At 43.8% G+C, this 18,837-nt stretch overlaps 1 protein-coding gene across 2 annotated transcripts in view; it reads left to right on the top strand.

Moving 5' to 3' along the window:
* The window catches only part of LOC130276122 (contactin-4-like), a 294,692-nt gene that overhangs the window by 137,128 nt on the left and 138,727 nt on the right, over positions 1-18,837 (top strand). Inside the window, exon 1 of one of the 2 annotated variants that reach the window (XM_056525040.1) lies at positions 7,603-7,825. The exons of the other annotated variant lie outside the window; for it this stretch is intronic. The gene's annotated coding sequence lies outside the window, so the exon portion shown is untranslated. Of the gene's footprint in view, positions 1-7,602; positions 7,826-18,837 lie in introns of those variants that run through there. 2 annotated transcript variants of the gene reach the window in all.

Raw genomic sequence — 18,837 nt, 5'->3', positions numbered from 1 at the left:
CCTCTATCCAAAGAAAAGGGGATAAGATGTCCAATCGTGGTGGTCCGGCCACTGGGACCCCTGCGATCTCCAGCCCGGCACCCTGGATTTTGAACATTTATGTTCAGAACGCTGGCTATACTAGTCTTCGGGTGGCCATGTTTTTCTGGACCCCCTCCATAAACGTCTATGGGAGAGGGCGTGATGGCTGTGGTCGCTCATAATCTGGCACAGAGTGAACTTCACTGGGACAGAGATTGTGAGTCCCAGCGGCCAGAGACATCTTATCCCATGTCCTATGCATAGGGGATAAGATGTCTAGGGATGGAGTTCCCCTTCAAAGAAGTTACTAAGCACTTGTTGGCTGCATTTCCTTTACTTTGCCATCTATCTCATCTAACACCATCTCAATTATATTTTGGTTGGGCGATTATGGAGATGAGGTCATCTGACACAGCACTCCATTAGTCTCCTTCTTCAAATAACCCTTACATTGATGGTCCCACTAAGTGCATACTGTTGTAGCCTGGCTGGTTAAGTGTGCCTTGAAATTTGAAAAAATCACCAATAAAGCACTGCCACAAAATCACACCTCCTCCATGCTTCAAGTTGGGAAATAAACATGTGGAAACCATTCGCTCACCTTATCTCCTATAACAAAGGCATAGTGGTCAGAAGCAGAAATCTCAAACTTTGACTCATCAGACCCAAGTAGATGTTCACGGGTCTAATGTCCATTCCTTGTGTTTCTTCGTTCAAGCAATTCTCTTCTTGATGTTCTTCGGTAGTGGCTTCTTTGCAGCAATTCAACCATAAAGACCTAATTCTTGCAGTCTCCTTTGAACAGTTGATGTTGAGATGTGTCTGGTACTTGATCTTTGTGAAGCCTTTATCTGGGATCTAATCTGAGGTTTTAGTAATTTGCAGTTTCTGAGGCTGGTAACTCTAATGAACTTATGTTCTGCAGCAGAGGTAACTCTTGGTCTTTCTTTCCTGGGGCAGTCCTCATAAGAGACAGTTTCATCATAGCGTTTGATGGTTTTGATGACTGCATTTGAGGATATCTTCAAAGTTCTCCAATTTTCCGGATTGACTGACCTTCACATCTTAAAGTAATGATGTGCTTTAGTTTCTCTTTACTTAGCTGAGTGTTTTTTGCCATAATATGGATTAGAACGGTAGTTGAATAGGGATAAACGCTGTATGGCACCAATTCTAAGACAACTGATGCTCTTAAACAAATTATAAAGGCAAGACATTCCACAAATTGACTTCTGAATAGGCATACCTGTTTATTAAAAACCCTTCCAGGTGACCACCTTATGAAGCTGAGTGGGAGAATGCCAAGTGTGTGTTCCTAATAATAATAAATAAAAAAAACTGGAAAAAACTTAGAATGAATAATTATCATAATTATATTCTTAAATATAGGGAACATTTATAGATATGTTCTTGTACAGAGAAAGCAGTATTATAATAGTTATATTCTTGTATATGGGGGCAGTATTATAATAGTTACATTAAAGTACATAAGAAATAGTATTATTGTAGTTATATTCTTGTAAATAGTGGCAGTATTATATTAGTGATATTCTTGTACAGTACAGTAGTAGTTATATTCTTGTACATAGGAGGCAGTATTATTGCAGTTATATTCTTATACATAGGCAGCAATATTAAACTACCGTACTTGTATTCTCATACATGGTAGAGCAGTATTATAGTAGTTATATTCTTGTACATAGGGGGTGAATTAAGGTACAGTCAAACAACTCTAAAAGAACACCTCTTTTAAAATACCTTCCCCATATCTAGACCAGATTTTGTTTGTAGGTTTTTCAATTCACCAAACAATATGCATACTGGTAACCATTTTTGAGAAGACCACCTCCTTAGAAGACCACTTATAAATTCAATTTTAGGTGGTCTTCTCAAAGAAGTTTCAATGTCATTATACACTGCTCAAAAAATAAAAGGAACACTAAGATAACACATCCTAGATCTGAATGAAAGAACTAATCGTATGAAATGCTTTCGTCTTTACATAGTTGAATGTGCTGACAACAAAATCACACAAAAATTATCAATGGAAATCAAATTTATCAACCCATGGAGCTCTAATATGGAGTCACACTCAAAATCAAAGTGGAAAACCACACTACAGGCTGATCCAACTTTGATGTAATGTCCTTAAAACAAGTCAAAATGAGGCTCAGTAGTGTGTGTGGTCTCCACGTGCCCGTATGACCTCCCAACAACACCTGGGCATGCTCCTGATGAGGTGGAGGATGGTCTCTTGAGGGATGTCCTTCAAGACCTAAAGCATCCGCCAAGTCCTGGACAGTCTGTGGTGCAACGTGGTGTAACGTGGTGTTGATGGATGGAATGAGATATGATGTCCCAGATGTGCTCAATCGGATTCAGGTCTGTGGAACGGGCCGGCCAGTCCATAGCATCAATGCCTTCCTCTTGCAGGAACTGCTGACACACTCCAGCCAAAGGAGGTCTAGCATTGTCTTGCATTAGGAGGAACCCAGGGCCAACCGCACCAGCATATGGTCTCACAAGGTGTCTGAGGATCTCATCTCGGTAACTAATTGCAGTCAGGCTACCTCCGGCAAGCGGCCCCCCAAAGAAATGCCACCCCACACCATTACTGACCCACCGCCAAATCGGTCATAAGTGTGAACAAGCTTTCATCGGTGAAGAGCACAGGGCACCAGTGACAAATTTGCCAATCTTGGTGTTCTCTGGCAAATGTCAAACATCCTGCACGGTGTTGGGCTGTAAGCACAACCCCCACCTGTGGACGTGGGACCCTCATACCACCCTCATGGAGTCTGTTTTTGACAGTTTTTGGCCTGCTGGAGGTCATTTTGCAGGGCTCTGGCAGTGCTCCTCTTGCTCCTCCTTGCACAAAGGCAGAGGTAGCGGTCCTGCTGCTGGGTTGTTGCCCTCCTACGGTCTCCTCCACTTCTCCTGATGTATTGTCCTGTCTCCTGGTAGCGCCTCCATGCTCTGGACACTACGCTGACAGACACAGCAAACCTTCTTGCCACAGCTCGCATTGATGTGCCATCCTGGATGAGCTACACTATCTGAGCAACTTGTGTGGGTTGTAGACTCTGTCTCATGTTACTGTGGTGGCCACGGGTGAGGTCCGCAGCCACCGCTACGCTTGGGGGTTATCACTTGGTTCTTGGGGGTATTAACCCAGGATCAGATGGTATTAACCCTTAATGTCACGTGACGCCACTGTATTTCTTGGTATCTCCCGGGGTACTACAGGTCCGGGGCACTCCGTCTCCCCACAGGCTAGCAAGGAAAGAATTGACTCCACACTAGGTTGCAGTTTAACGGAGGCTTTACCAACTTGAAGATAGGTGGTACAATCTCCACAGCGCTCAACCAAAGTCTCCCAAAGGTTTAACAGACAGTCTCTAGAGAACCACACAGCTTGCAGTGCCTGGACTTTATATTGCATATATGCTTGGCTCTTACGGCCGGACTAGGAGTTTTAGGTCTGCGCTATATTAGGCTTGAGATTAAAGTCACTTACTGAAGTGTTGGTAGATTTGTGGCTTTTCGCCAGAAGATAATGAATTGTCCTTTAGGAATTCTCTGATCAAGGCTGAAGTAAAGGCTTGCTATTAGTTGGGGTTACTTCATGCTTTTCTTATCTCTCTCTCATCTTTGCTCTCACTCCTCTGTGGATTCTTCACTCTGAACTCTGAACTCAACTCCTTTACTCCTCTACTCCTCTCCTACTACTCCCCTACTCACAGGAAATGCCACCCCTTACAAGGGAAGGCTAAACTAAAGCCCATTGGCCAGGCAGCTGTGGATCATAGAGTTGTCTGTATCCCCTTTGGGATTTACAATAAAGTTACATACAAGTGAGAACATATTATAGCACCTTACACAAAAGTTTAGTCTAGCCCTCAGTCCTCCACTCTCACATACCCTGACTGAGCATGAGGTTGCTAGGTAACATACTTAAAGCTACAGACACCTAATAACGGATTGCTAAGTTATAACAATGCAAATACACATTAGAAATGGTTCAGTCCCTGCAGGGGAGCCCCCAGGACACTGGAGGTCTCAATCTGACAGGGCCTAAAATACCTTGACACAATGTACCTGTACTGGGACACCACATTACCACTAGAGTGAAAGCAGTGCCAGCATTCAAAAGTGACCAAAACATCAGCCAGGAAGCATAGGAACTGAGATGTGGTCTGGGGTCACCACCTGCAGAACCACTCCTTTATTGGGGGTGTCTTACTAATTGCCTGCAATTTCCACCTGTTGTCTTTTCCATTTGCACAACAGCTTGTGAAATTGATTGTCAATCAGTGTTGCTTCCTGAGAGGACAGTGTGATTTCACAGAAGTGTGATTGACTTGGAGTTATATTGTGTTGTTTAAGTGTTCCCTTCATTTTTTTGAGCAGTGTATTTTTGTGCATAGGGAGCAGTTTTATTGTAGTTTTTGTTTGTGCCTTTAAGGGGGTAGTGTTCTCTATCCCTTGCGTTTATGCCCTGGGGAACATTTAGCCTCCCTATGTCTTAGCTACACTCCTGTATTGTCTGAACACAAGAGTGTTGGAATGATGCTATTGCTCCTATCTTCTATACATATCTACTGGTTACAACCTTCTGCTTCTTCTCTGCCTCCTCTTGTCCTTGATTTTTCCCCATGGTCATAAGTGTTACCAATGTCTCAATAGTTTAAGTTCTTTTTTACTGATTGACAATAAATGTTCTGATGTTTGATAACTCTCCCCGGATCTGAAGGCTTATGTATCAATAAGCTACAACTGGTAACTTGCCATTGTTATATATCACTATTCCCCAGAACCCCATAAAGCAAGGGAACAGTTCTGAGACTGAAATAAACAACATAACTAAGGTGTTGAACACTGTGAGAAAGGCTTCACAGAATGATGAGAATGGAGATGACACATTAAAAATGAATTTGTACATTTAGTCTTATGTAGTATCTTGTGCATTCAGATGCATGTTTTAGTGAAGTTATTTTCGGTCACTTTTTAGTATTTATTTTATGATAGAGATAAGTATCATCCAGGGTAGATGTCAAGTGTGATGCCCATTCCCACCCCACCAAAGGCAAAAAGATATTGGGGAATAATGAAGATGTAAAATTTGGAGAATGATGGAAGGAAACACTATACATTGGCCCAGATTTACTCTTAGACAATGTAAACTTAGATTCAAGATTTTAAATGAAATGTATCTGTTGTATTTGCTGCTAAGAGGTACAGACACTGTTGGACAGCTGTTAGTGTATAAAAACAAGCTGCACCTTTTCTGGAGATTATAGGTACAGGAAAACTGCCTTTTTATTTCTCAGCCAAGTGTCACGGAGGCGGAGCTGAGTGCCCCAGCCTGATATGCCTCTTCATTCGCCCCTCTTTGATTCATGTACAGGAATTTTCTTACAATCAAGGAAGAGGAGGGACATGTGGGTGAGAGAGGAGGTATACCAGGCTGTGCCTGTTGAGCACTTTGGCCCTGCCTCCTTGACACTTGACTTAGAAATAAAAAGGGGGTTTTAAAGTTTGGCAACTGCCATAAACCAAGAAAGGTACAGTTTACTTTTATATCCTATCAACTAGCCCAAGCCCCTTTTACTGAGGCTAAGCCCCTCTTACCAAGGCCAAGACTCTTTTGTTGGACCAGATGGAAAAATGTCAAGGGAATGTAGGACGGTCCATATTAGACTGTTGGCGGATTTAGCTTATTTGTCTCTAATGTGTATGGAGACCTTTTGGCTAGGACGTAATTGTATAAGGCCAACTATTGGTATCCTTTCTGACCAGCTGTTTGGAGAAGGCTGTGGTTCTCATGACACTTGAATGGTACAAAATCGCAATACCAAGAAAAGATTACACTAAAAGTTTGGAAATATAGTAAAGCCAAGTGGTCATCTGTTGGGTTGCCAGGAGTTGTATCTCCATTGATCTCATATTAGTGGCTTATTCTAGGAAAGGCCATCAATTTGTTCTAAAAACATAACCCCATCATATTGGAAATGCTTTTCAACTTGCATGCATCGTGTTTTAGAATAAAATGAGCTGAGTATTGATATATGTGTTACTGGGAAAAGATTCAGAAGAACTAGACATATATTCACTTAAACCTCTGATCATTCTGGAATTAGGAGCCAGTGGGTGGTTCCACTCTGTGAATGACAGCAGGGGCAACACTATAGGGGGTGCAGAGGTAGCAGCCGAACCAGGGCCCTAGTACCAAAGGGGCCCCAAGGCACATCTGCTCCATAAGAGACAAGTATTATAAATGGCACATGGGGCCCTGTGGCAGAGTTTGCATTGGGGCCCAGAAGCTCCAAGTTACTCTTGTGATTGACAGCTATCTGCATATACACTTTCAGGGTACGGTCACACGCACGCAGATTTGATGCGCAGGATTTGGTGCACAGGATTTTCTGCTGCAGATTTCAGTGTAATCAAAGCTTCTAATCTACAGTTACAAATCCTCTGCATCAAATCTGCACAGGATCCTGTACATGTGAACATACCCTCATACAGGGAAAACTGTCAGTCATTGAATACAACCACCCATTGGAGTACTAAGTCCAGAATAACCAGAGATTGAATTCAATAAATGACTAATTCTACCCAGTAAATATACTGTATATTTCTGCTCGGTAACATGCTGCTTGCAGATTGATCTCCATTTTCAGTGTGAATGGTTTTCCCTAAGTCACATTTCAGGAATACATAGATTATTATCCTTCTTGCTGCCTGATAACTATACTTATTTCCTATATCAATAAAGATGCCTATAGACCTGTCAATACACCCAGAGATATGATCAATGTGGTGAACAGGGAATCGATGTGAACTGATGGAAATGTATTTCTGAGATGAGGTTTCTAAAATCTCTCTCTATGACTATTTGTTAGCACTAACCTAGCGGCAGAGGCATAAACTGAGGAGCCAACAACCAAAGCAAATCCCCAATCCCCATGTGCTCTGCCCCCATTGACAACAGCAAAGTTGTGTTACATTTCCCGAGGCAGAGAGGACTCCTGTGCCCATTTCAGAAACCCCTATGGTACGCTGCCATGTTCTGGCCCACCTCTATGCCAAGCAGACTATTATACCTTACAGTGATTCAGGACAATGCAAATCTATCGTCATATTGGGTTAAGTTTTTGCGTCTGTGGCCATCACGTATTAATATACACCCCTCCTATTCATTGATGGCTTCTGCTCCCTGCATGCGATATCTTGTCAGCGATGATTTATTGCCGACTTCCCTTCTATTAGACAGGTAGCCCTGATCTTTGCGGCTGACAGCCCCCTCCTTATCATACACCAGACACCCCCTTCATGTGACTATTGGGTATCTGTTAATATTGGTAGGAATTGGTCCTCCCTCCCCACATGCCTGGCTGTGTACCTGTCACCTGCAGCTCAGCATCATGTTTTATTCTCTGTGCTGGGCTCCTGTGTGTTCAGCCTCAATCCTTTTCATTAGAATTCTTATTTGTGTCTCCTCCTCAGTGCCCCCTCCTTACACCCCCTTTCTTGTTCTCCTCCTCTGTTCAGCCTTCCCCTCCCTCCTTCCCTTCCTCTCTCCATCCCTCTCCTCCTCTGTCACAGCTGTAGATGTCTGCTCTTCTTCTCCTGGGTTTTTGTGCTAATTCTGTGAGTCCTGGGGGGTTGTTTGCTGGAGAGAAGCTCACAGAGAGCCAAGGCTCAGAGCATCTCAGGGACCAGATCAGCAGCTCCCTATGACCAGGGCGGATGGGATGTGACCAGCTGGATTCTGGATACAGTGGATGGAGCCTCACACAGTGTATGTACATGGTGGGATCTGTCCAGGGGCGACGGCTCAGTGGCTGCTGTGCTGGGATTATCCGCTCATGAGTTCCTTGTATGGAGACTTTGTTTCTATTGTTAGTGTTACAGGGAACTGGTAGGTTGCATTGTACCCAGGTGTCACTTATACATTGTATCCAGGCAGGACTTATGCATTGTGTCAAGGTAGGACTTATGCATTGTATCCATAGAGGATGTATCCATTAAGCTTGTATTCAGGTGTAATGTATACACTGTGTCCAGGAGCATGTTATACACATGTTATTTATATAGAGTGTATACATTATATCCAGGTGTTATTTAAAAAACATCACAACCAGAAATGATACAATGTATCAAGGGGGGATTGTGAAATGAACCCCAGCACCTATGAATTCTAGCCAGGTGTATTTTGTATGCTCAGCTATGTAGGATGCATACATTGTATGTGGGGTACTCATATGCTGTGTCCAGGCGTACATTATGCATTTCATCTATGTAAGGTGTGTACATTGCACTCAGGTGTCATGTCTGTATTCTATTAAGCAATAATACAATGTATAAAGGTAGGACAATATATCTAGCACTTATTAGTGTGTCACATAGACATTATATCCAGCACTAATGTGCTCAGTTGTCGTTTATACGCCGTATCTATACATTGTGCCCAGTATCTATATTTCTATTACCTATAAATTGAGTGGATCATGTATACAGTGTATCAAGCTGTCACTTATCTAGGTTTATACATTTGTTGTCTCTAGGTGCATGTATACTTTGATACACCATATACATTATATTCCCAGCACCTGTACATTGGATCCAGGTTTGTGCTGTGGGTACTGGGTCTTACAGAGATGCTGGACTGCGAGTGAAAATAGGATTATTATTACAAACGGACAAAACTGGGACACTGTAGTAAATGTATTGTCTCTGTCAATGGCTGTGACACAAGAGCTCTGTATAGGAGAGTGGGTGCAGAACTGCATGCTCCAATAACAAGATGCTGTGCAGGTGGACATTGCTTCTACCTGTACAGGGGGATCTTCTTCTTGCATGCAGCCAATGTTCTCTATGGGTTATAGATTTGAGTTTGCCGTATGTTATATACATTATGTGTGTTGATGGATAGCAGGTTGTGGAAGCAATCACTGCAATCGATTACATAGTTTCTTTATGGGGAATCCTACTCTTTCCAGTAATATCTAGAATATATATATATATATATATATATATATATATATATGTATGTATGTATATATATATATATATATATATATATATATATATATATGACATTGTTTATTCCTCCACTAAAACAGGTATTATATATATTATAATGTTGTAATATAGTGGGTGTTTAGACCTGACACTATGTTATTGTGTCCTGGAATTGTATTTTGCTATATATTGGATGGTTTGCAGGTTGCATGTGGACAAATGTTGAGGGGGAATGAGTGTGTGTCCCTATTAGATAAGTCTATTGACAGAGTGTACATATATGTCTAGGGGTGATAAGCCTGTGTGATAGGGGATGAGTGTGTGTGACTACGAATGTGCATCCAGTTGTGTTATCGGACTTCGTCATGTTTTTTGCCTATAGTGCACATGTCAATGATCAAAACCATATATTGATGATGGATGTATATTTGTTGTTGTTTTCTTGCATTTTCATGGACTCCATACCTATCATTGGGTTCCAATATGAAGCATGCTACCCAGATTTCTGACAACCACAGGTTATATAATATAGAGCAGAGGTGACTATTGCAGTGTTGGGGGTGTACAGCCTTGTAGGGTGTGTATTATGAAGGTGTGGTTTAATTTTGGGTGTGGGTTTATTGTATGGGCAATAATAAAGTCAATGCACTTTGATGCTTACTGTATATGTTCTGTTACCTATAGCTGTAAATATATTATGAGCTGCTAATGTACATGTGATGATGCTTGTAATGTGCACATTTGTTGCTCTACAGCACAAATCTGCAGTCTGTATGCCTGAGTCTCCTAGTAGGGTTCCACAAGATCTTTAAAGGGGTCTTCAAAAATCAGAATGATCTATATCAATAAAAATGTCAGCACACTATTCTGGCTCTCAGGTAAAAAGAAAATATCTGTGAAAGTCTCATATAATGGTATAGTGTAGTTCTCAGAGCTAACACTCTGTGGGGTGATCTGTTGATTCTTTACAGAAAGGATCATGTTCTGGTATTTACCATGTGATATATAATACAGGAATCCTATGCTGGTGAATCCCCCATGTAGTGATACACTGTAGCCAGGAGCCTTACGTGGGCCTATGAGCAGGATGAACAAATGATGGAAAGTGATGGGGCATTGCCTGGAACAATCTGCAGTAACCTGGGATACAATTTGATCTCGCAGGCACTGATTGATTGAGCTGAGCCTACGCTGCTTGTTATCTGAAGAGTTTTGCATCGACTTATTGCTGCTGATTGTCATTTAGTCACTCCTGCTGTGACCAACTGGCCCTGTCTGAACGTGATGGAAGCGGCATCTTGTGCCCCTAGCTTATCAGTAACTGGGGTCAGTACACTCCTACTATAACTCAAATCACTGTACTCCTACTATAACTAGAATGACTGTATACCCCATATAACTAGAATCAGTTTACCCCCACTATAATAGGAATCATTTCCCCCAACTATAATTGAATTCAGTGTACCCCCACTATAATAGGAATCAGTGTACCTCCACTATAATTGTAATCAGTGTACCCCCACTATAATTGTAATCAGTGTACCCCCACTATAATTGTAAACAGTGTACCCCCTATAATTGGAAACAGTGTACCCCCCTATAATTGGAAACAGTGTACACCCACTATAATTGGAATCAGTGTACCCCCACTATAATTGAAAACAGTGTACCCCCTATATTTGGAAACAATGTACCCCACTATAATTGGAAACAGTGTACCCCCACTATAATTGGAATCAGTGTACCCCCACTATAATTGAAAACAGTGTACCCCCTATATTTGGAAACAATGTACCCCACTATAATTGGAAACAGTGTACCCCCACTATAATTGGAAACAGTGTACCCCCACTATATTTGGAAACAGTGACCCCTCACTATTAGTAATCAGTGTACTCCTTATATAAGTGCAATCAGTGTATCCCCACTATAATAGGAATCAGTGTACCCCCAATATAACAGGAATCAGTGTACCCCCACTATAATTGGAATCAGTGTACCCCTACTATAATAGGAATAAGTGTACCCCCACTTTAATTGGAAACAGTGTACCCCCACTGTAACTAAAATGATTATATCCCAGCTATTCCTAGAATAACTGGATCTGTGTACTCCCACTATACTGATAAAGGCAATGAGGTAGTAGATCCGCTGAGACTGTGTGAATGATGGCTTGGGCTGTGTCAGGGAGCTGAGTCTAAGGTGCAGCTGGTTTTCACCAGATACCCGCCGCAGACGGCACCCAGGTTGTTACCCCTGACACGACTTGTCCACACAGGCTGCTGAGGAGAAAACTTGGTACAGGAGGAATATGGCAACTCGTAATCAAGATAGCAGAAGGTCAGGGCTGGCAGCACGGTAGTGAGAACAGGGACGTAGCAAGAGATCAGTAGGCAGGCGGGACAGGAGCAAGGTCAAGTAACGGAGCAGGTAGGTCAGGAACACGGTAAGGCAAGACACAATAAATGCTTTCACTAGGTCACTGGGCACACAAAGATCCGGCAAGAGGTCGAGGGAGGTGCACATTCCTTTAGAGAAGGGACAGGTGCAAACACTAATTAAGGGCGAACTGGCCCTTTAAATCTCAGAGCTCTGAAGCGCTCACCCTAGGAGGCAGGGCCGCGCACGCCGGCGGTGTGAGAACATGGAGGAAACAGAAGAAGGAGGGAGTGAGTGACGGCCAGAGATTCACATGCGGGCGCGTCCCGCGATGCGAATCCCGGGCCAGCCGGAGGACAGAGGTAGAGAGCACTCACGACCAGTGTGAACGTCCGGAGCGCTCGCCGTAACATATACCTGGAACCATTTTCTCCCAGTTATATCTATTCTCCCAGTTATACCTATACTTAAAGCCTGCATTAGAGTGACTAGACCTGGATTACAGGTGCTAATATTTAGATTCTGTCACATGATCATATGACCGTTTATATTGCACAGTTTATAGATTTCATAGTGTTCTATTTTGTTAGATGCAGGTGCTTATCTCCAGGAGCTCATAATCTAATCCTATTTCACACAATGTATCACTCCCATCATCATTGTCCCCAGAAGCTTACAATGGGACCTAGTCACAGTGTGTTTTTGGAGTGGGCATGAAAACCCACAAGGGCATGCAGATCAGGACCTCAGTACTACAATACTAATGTTTTATACCCATGATCTCTTACACCCACAACATCTTCCACTCACTTATTACAATGTATCACCTACATGTATCACGCTAAATGTAGCCCACTCATTTCTTCCACGCCCCCTGTGCCCCGTGCAGCCCCTTGTGCCAGCTATTAATTCTCATCCTGGCATGCTATTACTCTATCTCTGCAATAAGAAGGTTATGTTGCATTATAAAGTAGTGGTTTATGACACACTGTCGGTGCAGAAGGTGTTTAGATATAATGGGGGGGGGGGGGGCTGTAGCGATCCGTCTGCTGCTCTGTTCCCATTCATCAAGAAGCGAGGATAGAATTTGCAATGTGTAATATGTAATTCCCAGAGAATCCCTTCATATTATCCTCCACAATTTGGTGGAATGTGTTTAGCAATGAATGGGTCAGAGCAGTGACATGTTCTACAGCAGCACTAGATAAGAGAGGAGAGCAAGGGCCGGAGGGCAGGATTCAGAGAGGAGGATTAGACAGGCCAAGACAAGGCATTTATACAGGATCATTTATTATATTGTCTTCACTACTGTAAGTCTGGGCTAGGGATTTGCAGGTGAAATGGAACACGTTCCTGCTCTGCATGTCTGCTTCCCCCCGGGTAATGTTATTATACAACCCAGGCCGCAATGTAGAAAGTGCAGGATACAATCCTCGCCGTTCCATTACAAGCTAACAGGGGACTGATCCAATACAAGGTAACAAGGTAATGAAACCAGTCACAAATCCCTAACAAGAGACAGAGAGAGAGGGAGAGTTCAGATCCTCTGCTCCATTACAAGCCAATAACACAATAAACCGCGGGAGGTAACACTACCCTAACAGGATAATGACACCGAATCGTCCCTGAGGACGTTCCCCAATAAATAATCTGGATTCCTACAGAAACGTATCAAGGGAGACAGCTGGAAACCTTCAAAATGGACACAGGCTCCGCCATCACCCTCCCTCGACTGTCACCAATGCCAATAGCAGAAACCACCAATCACCAGTCTCCAGCTGTCTTTCCAACAGTGTCAAACGCACATGTGGATATTATGCTCTTTACTAGCCAACCATTTTACAAGTCTCATTTCCCCAGGAGCTAGGGCTTGTTAGCAAGTTTAACAGCATTGTATCCCCAGAGATGGCGACCGGAGGTTTCAGGGAATTAAGATGTCATTCTGCAAACGAAGAAGAAGTAAAAGAGAGGGAGAGAGAGGTTTGCACACAATAGTCTGTTGCAGGATCGCGCCCATGGTGCCTCGTGGTCCTGTCCATTTAATCAAGCATTTGTGTTGTCCTTTTCACTTGAATAAAGATTGCTGATTGCGAAGTGGCCGAACACCGATGAGGAGCTCACCCGGGAACACTGGAGCAGCTGCTCGTGAAAGTCTACACCACCATGGACTATGCTGCCGGGCTGCACTATGCAGCTGCTTGGAATGAACTTATTCACTGTAGGAAGAAAGGAAGATCTGCAAACAGCTTAGAGAGACTAAAAGGGCAACTCCCTGCAATCTGTATGGCTTATAATTCATCTGTTCCTGGCAGAGCAAATGGATCTGGAACAAACCAAGGGTAGCTCTTTCAACTTCTATGAAGTTTGTGCATAGGGAGAGGCCCAAATGAAATGCCCAATTGTTAAATGTTAAATGTAGAAACTGCCCACAGGTAATGCAATATTTAATGAGACTGGATTGAGAGTCATGCTAGGCTAGGGCATAGCAATACAGGGTGCGGAAGTACATGTCACAACCAGGTGTGGGCATGCAAGGTACTCTTGTGGAATTAAAGGGGCACGGGCGATGACCCAACCACTAAAATAGTGCCCTGTCTTGAATCTTTCTATCCACCCACACTGTCTTTATGGTACACCATTGGCATAAGCTACAGCAAAACAATGGCGCTCATTTATAATTCAATTCATATGAACAATACTTCAGAAGAAAATGAGTTTTCTGTTTTTCCGAAATTGTGTAAAATTTGTAAAACCATGTTATTTCACTTGTCTGGTGCTTCAATGTGTCAGTTTTGCCCCAACAGAATAAATTGACACAACATGGTAATATGTATACTTTTCTCATTGTGTCATAATATCGATGGGCTGGGGGCCCATCCTCATGGAAAGGAAAGATAGGTAGAGGAATAGACATAGTGTTTGTTGTAGCAGAGGTTGTAGTTGCAACTTTTTATCTATGGTTGTGAGACCCACATGGCTAGTGGAGTAGATAAGGGGTGACGTTGCAGTCATAACCAGTTCCTGTTTGTTAGGGTCCAAAGACCTTAAAGGGGTACTACCATGCTGACAACTTATCCCCTATCTAAAGGATAGGGGATAAGTTGCCTGATTGTGCGGGGCTGGTGACCCCCGCGATCTAGCACACAGCACCCCGCTCTCATCAGGCCCCGGAGCGAACATCCGCTCCAGGTCTGATGACGGGGCCGGTGATCATGATGTCACAGCTCCGCCCCCCTGTGATGTCACGCTCCCCCTCAATGCAAGTCTATGGCAGGAGCAAGACAGCTGTCTCGCCCCCTGCCATAGACTTACATTGAGGGGGCGGAGCATGATGTCACATGGGGCGGATGAGAGCGGGGTGCTGCGTGCGAGATCGCGGGGGTCCCCAGCAGCGGGACCCCGCGCGATCAAGCAACTTATCCCCTATTCTTTAGATAGGGGATAAGTTGTCAGCACGGTAGTACCCCTTTAAGCCAGGGGCGTAGCTATAGAACAGTGCTATTCAACCTACGGACCTCCAGATGTTTCAAAACTACAACTCCCAGCATGCCCGGACAGCCGTTGGCTGTCCGGGCATGATGGGAGTTGTACTTTTGCAACATCTGGAGGTCCGCAGGTTGAAGACCACTACACTATACTATGCTATAGAGGTAGAAGAGGTAGCGGTCTCATTGGGGCCCTGGTGAATAAGGGGGCCCCAAAGCGCATCTTCTCCATAAGAGACCAGTATTGTAATTGACATATAGTCCCTGTTGCAGATTTTGCGTCAGGGCCCAGAAGCTACAAACTGTGCCTCTGTCCTAAGCTACATAAGCAATGCAATAAATCAATGGGGCAGATTTGATTAGGGGCTTAAAGGGGTACTCCAGTGGATAACAATTATTTTCAAATCAACTGGTGCTAGAAGGGTAAACAGATTTGTGAATGACTTCTATTTAAAAATCTAAATCCTTCTAGTTCTTATCAGCTGCTGTATACTACAGAGAAAGTTATTTTCTTTTTGAATTTCTTTTCTGTCTGACCACAATGCTCTCTGCTGACATGTCAGGAACTGTCCAGAGCAGCATATGTTTGCTACAGTTCCTGACTTGGACAGACATGTCAGCAGAGAGCACTGTGGTCAGACAGTAAAGAAATTCAAAAAGAAAAGAACTTCCTGTGGAGCATACAGCACTTGATAAATGCTGGAAGGATTAAGATTTTTCAATAGAAGTAATTTACAAATCTGTTTAACTTTCTGGCACCAGTTGATTTGAATTTTTTTTCCCCCACTGGAGTACCCCTTTAAAGCTGCACTTCTACATATGTCCCTTCTGTACATGAGAGTAGCAAAGCTATGATTGGAAGTTTTGGAGACTCAATGACATGCAAACTATATAGCCAAGATATAACCCATGCAAGAAGGAGTCTAACTGCAAATAATTCATGCTTTATGATGCCATCATGTGTGTGGAATCACTGGTGACTAGGTGGTGGATGCCCCCTATAACTCTTGCACAGGTGCCCAGAAGTTCTAAAGTTTAATAATGGCCATCAGTATAATAAGGAGAAATAATAGACACCCTGATGCCATCATTTGAGGATCTTAGAATTAATAGTCATTGCTTACAATATATTGATGCTTCTACTTATGTAAAGTCCAGAATTCACAGCTTCCTCGGTGGCCTAGTGATAAGCTCTTACCAAATTATTAAAAATACTGTTTGAAGGAGACTGCCAGCCTGCACAGTTTGTCATTTAACAACTTTCCTTAAGATCCCTGAATCAGCGACATACAGAGGAAAAAATCAGGCAGAACTGTTTAGCTCATCGCTAGTCGCAACGTACCGGGAAATGTGTTTTTCTGGTCCCGTCTGTTGTAGCTTTTGGGTCCGCCACAGGCTTAATGTATAGTGTAAATATAGATGTGGTGGCCCAGTACGGTAGATGTTACCCTGTGCTCCTGCTGTCCTGTCAGGCAGCCTCCTTCAGTGTCCCCAAGGCCTCCTGCACTTGTTTCCCCATTGTAAATATGTTTTACCATGTAGAGTGTTATAAAATGTAATGTTGCTTTAAGAGTAATACCATGTGATATGTCATGTGATTGTTACTCAGGAGGTACCAGTGACCAGGTGATCCCAAGAGTGACCTATGGGCTCCCTGCTAGTCTCCCCCATATAAGTCCTGGGTGGAGCTAGCTTCTCACTCTCTGCTGAGGTCCAGTGCAGTCGTGCCTGGTGTATGTCCAGAGTGTTGGAGGCCTCAAAGTCCAGTCCTGCAGCCACCATCAAGTCAAGTAAGATAAAGTCACAGCTTTATGAGTCAAGTCAAGTCAGTCCCTGTCATCTGTCAAGTCAGCGTGGTCTGCATTCAATTGTCCAGTCCTACTACAAGTCCCAGCAAGCCCTGAACTGTATAGACTTCACCTACCTCAGTAAAGCTACCGTTGTCCGTAACTTGGCGTCGGAGTCTTTATTGCCCCTGTGCCTAGCCCAGGATCCAGCGGTATACCTTCGGGGGGGGGGGGGGGGGGGGGGTTATAGGCTAAACCACGCCCTGGTGTCACGAATACAAGGGGTTAATGCCATCTGCCCCTAGGGTAACCACATCTGCCCTGCACCACACACCCCTGTTACCACATTGGCATCTATGTCTCTAACTTTCATGCCCTGCTCTGCCGCGGAATAATCCAGCCAATCTGCCTTCAGAAATTGCAATAAATCCACAGCTCAAACCAGAGGATTTTTTTTTTAAAGAAAAAACATGAAACGTCTGCAGAAGCAAACACACGGCTCCTTAATCTTTAGAGAGGGAGAGAGGGAGGAGGGAGAGTGGTAATGGATAGAGGCATGATGAAAGGATAAAGAAAAAAAAAGACAAGAAGATGAGAACGCAATACAGGACGGAGAAGAAAAGGCCGATGTTAGATAGACCCGTGATACAAGCCCCTTCGCAATGAAGAGTCCTCCTGCAGCCTCCAAGACGTGCTGCAATCCAGGTGTGGCGGCCTTAATAGGGTAATGTGGGATTTGTGATGCTTTGCTGGGATGAGGCTGCCATGATGTTCTCCAGATGTGCTGACAATAATTAGCTTATGTAAAGATAATACAAGGTTGGTGAGATGATGCAGAGTGTGATGGGCGGCCATTGTGATCATGAAGACGTGCTGAGATCAAATGTTTCCAAAATCATTGCTCTGGCATAAGTTATATGCCGCTGTGGAAGATTGTGTAGTGCTCACCTACTTTATTATACACCTACTTTATTTATTTAAAGAAAGCAGCCATGTTCCAGATGAGAAAAACATGGCTGCTTTCTTTAAAAACAGCGTCACGCTAGATCATAGGTGTTGTCCATAGGATAGTATACAAATTTTTATACCGAGTTTCAATGTAAACCCAAATATTGTTTATACAGGTACAGTGTCTAGATTTTCACTAGTCTGTCAGTATTCTTCAAAGTCTTTAGGTCTATAAAAGGGGTACTCCGCCCCTAGACATCTTATCCCCTATCGAAAGATGTCAGATCGCGGCGGGACCCCCGGGATCTCGGCTGCAGCACCCACCTGTTGCGGCTTCCGGCAGCGCTGGAGGCTCTCATCCTAACACCTCACGACCACGGTGATGGGAGATCGTGACGTCATTACTCCGCCCCCTGTGACATCACACCCCGCTCCCCCCAAAGCAAGTCTATGGGAGGGGGCGTGACGGCTGTCGCGCCCCCTCCCATAGACTTGCATTGAGGGGCGGGGCATAACGTCACACGGGGTGGAGTTGTGACGTCACACTCCTCCGCCATTGTGCTCAGGAGCCGAAGCCTCCAGCGTTTCCAGAAGCCGCAACAGGTGGGTGCTGCAGCCGAGATCCTGGGGGGTCCCCAATGGCGGGACCCCCGCGATCTGACATCTTATCCCCTATCCTTTGGATAGGGAATTAGATGTCTAGGGGCAGGGTACCCCTTTAACTGTTCTGAACCTATTACTCTCTATTAGTCCCGGTTATGAGAACATTCTGTTTCAATACAGCCATCATTTCCTTACAAATGCTGAAATGCTGAGTGCTTGAATGTAATAATCTATGCTCCATACATTGCTCAGTTATCACTATCATACACTGCTTTAATAATACCCCTAGAAAGGTATTGTATATACATAAATGTTCACAAACTATATTACAGATATATATGTAGTAGGAAGTGGAATACAGATATATTTACATAAGGGACAGCTGCTCAGAACTTTATAGGTTGCCAGAGATGATTTAGTGCAGTGGTCTCCAACCTGCGGACCTCCAGATGTTGCAAAACTACAACTCCCACCATGCCCGGACAGCCGTTGGCTGTCCGGGCATGCTGGGAGTTGTAGTTTTGCAACATCTGGAGGTCTGCAGGTTGAAGGCCACTGATTTAGTGGGTTAGTTAATAATCATTTCC

This window comes from Hyla sarda, chromosome 6 (genome assembly GCF_029499605.1).
Source record: "Hyla sarda isolate aHylSar1 chromosome 6, aHylSar1.hap1, whole genome shotgun sequence".
Classification (NCBI taxonomy): Eukaryota; Metazoa; Chordata; class Amphibia; order Anura; family Hylidae; genus Hyla; species Hyla sarda.
This window is presented reverse-complemented; position numbering and strand designations above follow the sequence as displayed.